General features: G+C 50.7%; 2 protein-coding genes across 5 annotated transcripts in view; one reads left to right on the top strand and one right to left on the bottom strand.

Moving 5' to 3' along the window:
• The window catches only part of Mphosph9 (M-phase phosphoprotein 9), a 71,929-nt gene extending 69,580 nt beyond the window's left edge, over nt 1-2,349 (bottom strand). For 2 of the 3 annotated variants that reach the window (XM_021186757.2, XM_021186755.2), the window contains exon 1: nt 2,290-2,349. The gene's annotated coding sequence lies outside the window, so the exon portion shown is untranslated. The remainder of the gene's footprint in view (nt 1-2,289) is intronic. The other variant, XM_029533849.1, reaches the window with a different exon arrangement.
• A 329-nt stretch (nt 2,350-2,678) lies between these two features.
• C23H12orf65 (chromosome 23 C12orf65 homolog) overlaps nt 2,679-2,943 on the top strand; it is a 14,552-nt gene continuing 14,287 nt past the window's right edge. For both annotated transcript variants that reach the window (XM_021187228.2, XM_029533734.1), the window contains exon 1: nt 2,679-2,771. The gene's annotated coding sequence lies outside the window, so the exon portion shown is untranslated. The remainder of the gene's footprint in view (nt 2,772-2,943) is intronic.

Here is a 2,943-nt window from a genome sequence, read left to right on the forward strand (position 1 = left end):
AACAAAACAAAACAAAAAAAAACCCAAACAAACAATCATGAGGGATGGAAAGATGGCTCAGAGGTTAAGAGCACTGACTGCTCTCTCAGAGGTCCTGAGTTCAATTCCCAGCACCCGCATGGTAGCTCACAACCATCCGTAATGAGATCTGATGCCCTCTTCTGGTGTGTCTGACATCTATGGTGTATTCATATACGTAAAATAAATCTTCAAAAAAAATCATTAAAAAACAAAAAGAACTACTCTATGAGGCCGCTTGTATGACGCCTCTGACACTGACACACTCATGGGGCAGAAAGGTGACTATGTCTGAAGCACTGAGTAAAAGGCAGAGAGGAAGTCACTGCAGTGTAGTCCCATTTCAGAAAGGAAGTAAGTCACTGTAGTGTAGTCACATTTCAGAAAGGAAGTTACTGCAGTGTAGTCACATTTCAGAAAGGAAGTCACTATAGTGTAGTCACATTTCAGAAAGGAAGTCACTGCAGTGTAGTCACATTTCAGCTTAGGGTGAGGAAAAGTTCTGCAAGTAGCTTTTTTCCCCAAATCCTCTAAATAATATGCTTTAAAAAGGATGGGGTTTATATACAGGAACCATAAACCATACTCTTTTTTTTTTTGGTCATTTGGTTCATTATCTCCTGGAGGCAATCTTTCAGAATTTTGTGTTTAATAATCAAGGTTCTAAATTCACTCTATTATGTAATAAATAGTAGGGTCTGCCTCACTTCTTTGATAAGTCCTACATTGCAGAAGTGCTGTTGACTTCAGAAGCCACTGGCAGGGCTGTGATGGCGTGCACCTTTATCCCAGCACTCAGTACCCACAGGTAGGCAGATCTCTGAGTTCAAGGCCAGCCTGGTCTACAGAGTGAGTTCCAGGACAGCCAGGGCTACACAGAGAAACCCTGTCTTGGAGTTTGGGGGAAAGAGCTATTTATCTGATAAAAAAAAAATAGTGGAATGTACACGTCTCAATACAGAGCCTGTATATTAACTTCTTGGAAGCTAGACCATTACCTGACAAGTTAACTACAATCTTACTACAGGCAGAGATAAATTTGCTACTCTAAGCCCAGTCACATGCCTCCTCCCTCCGGAATCTGTTGATTTAAAAAGGATGAAAGAAAAGAAAAAGCAGGGGGATGGAGGAAAAAAAAAAAAAAAAAAAAAAAACCGAAGTCCCATGCTGTTTACAAAATGGCAAGTTTACTGGCTGCATCAGAACTCTCTCATGCTCCTATTCCACTCAACTCTCACTTTCCAGGGCTTAAAAGAACACAATCAGGTAAAGTTATAGAAACATTCCCTTCAGGACAGGCACAGAGGCCAGGGGTAACCAGCCCTAAGTAAATAGGCTCATGCTGCCTTTCTCCCACCTCACCACCCCAGTTGCAAGCCTATCACCAGTGACAAATGGGGTATTGAAAAAGCCAGGGGCTGCCTCTTCCAACTGGCAACGAAAATACCTGGATTCAAATGACCACAAGTCCTTCGGAGAGGTGGATCTACAGTCCCATCTCTTCTCCCCGACCCCACCTCCGCTGAAGTAATCCGGATGCAGGAGAGTCAGATAAAACCCCACTAGAAACTCGAGGACGCCTCTCCAGGCAAGGGGGAGGTCGGGGAGAAAAGAAAAGGGGGATCCGAGATAAACTTGACAAGAGAAGGAATATAGGGACAGGCATTCTTATATAAATATAATTGCCAGGAAGAGAAAACAACAACAACAACAAAAGATACTTCTGTCCCTCACCCTACAACCCATTGGGGTTAGAGGCAGAAAGTGATGGAGTTGCGTTAACAATTTTCAAGTTCACTGTAATTCCTCTCTGCGGAGAGGCTGAAAGGAACCGGCACGAGATGGTTCCAGGGGTTGAAGCCAGTACCGAGTCCCTGGCAGCGAATATTGACTGATTCAAGGCCGGAGGCGCGAGGACATAGGGATGCTGGAGAACCACGCAGTACCACTGAGATTTCCAAAGGGAGTCCCAGTACCACACTCCCGGAGGACGGGAAGGGAGGGAGGGAGGCAGGGCAGGACACTCACGCCCCCTCGCAAAGGCAGCAATCCGATTGGGCCTCGCTGGTGTCACTCAAGGGCACGCGTCTAGAAAAGGCGCATGCACCCGCAAGCGCTGCTCTGGCCAGCGGGCTCCGGCTAGCTCTGCGGTAGCCATCAGCCTTCACCCTAGCCTGTCCACGCACCCAGGGCGTGGGCTCCACTCGGATGGAGTCGTCTAGGACTCAGCCCTCGCGGCCACGCAGCTCCCCACAAGCCGCGACCGCTTACCTGAGGCCTCCTCGCCCTCCGCCTTAGGTCGGGTACCCGGAGATTTTGGCCTCACGCGACCGTTAAATTCCAAGGAGCGTGCGCGCGCCCGGCGCCTCTGCCGCGATTGGCTGCTCGCGAGAGAGGGGGCCGAGCCGGCGAGCGCGGCGCGCGCACCTTCCCCTTAGTTTTTTTTTTCCCCTACCCCGACGCGCGTACGCGCGCAGCTCGCGCCAGAGAGGGCGGGGCGACGCCGGAGGCGTGAGGGGGCGGGGCTTCAAGGCCCAGGCCTCTGATGATTGGTTTTCTGGAAACTGCGGGAAAGACGCCTCGATTTCCCGCGTGCGCAGTTAGTGAGAATGGGCTGGTAGGCTGGCGGGGGGGGGGGGCGGGGAAGCCGTGGGAGGAGTACGACGCATGCGCAGACCTGGAAAACTCAGATTTTTTTCCCATCCTCGGTTTACCGGGGGGTTTAAAGTCTCGCCGAATGCTTCCGGCCGGAGGTAAGCGCCTGCACAGCCAGGCTCGGACTAGGGCTGGTTACTACTGTCAGAGGCTCCGGAATGAGACGTGGAAGCTGGAACTCCGGACCTACTTCCGATTTCCGTCCTCTAACTTAACAGGAGGTCTTTTCCAGCCTGGTCCCTGAGCTGCGTTGTCTGGCCTCACTTTACC

The sequence above is a fragment of the Mus pahari genome, chromosome 23 (genome assembly GCF_900095145.1).
Source record: "Mus pahari chromosome 23, PAHARI_EIJ_v1.1, whole genome shotgun sequence".
NCBI classification, from domain to species: Eukaryota; Metazoa; Chordata; class Mammalia; order Rodentia; family Muridae; genus Mus; species Mus pahari.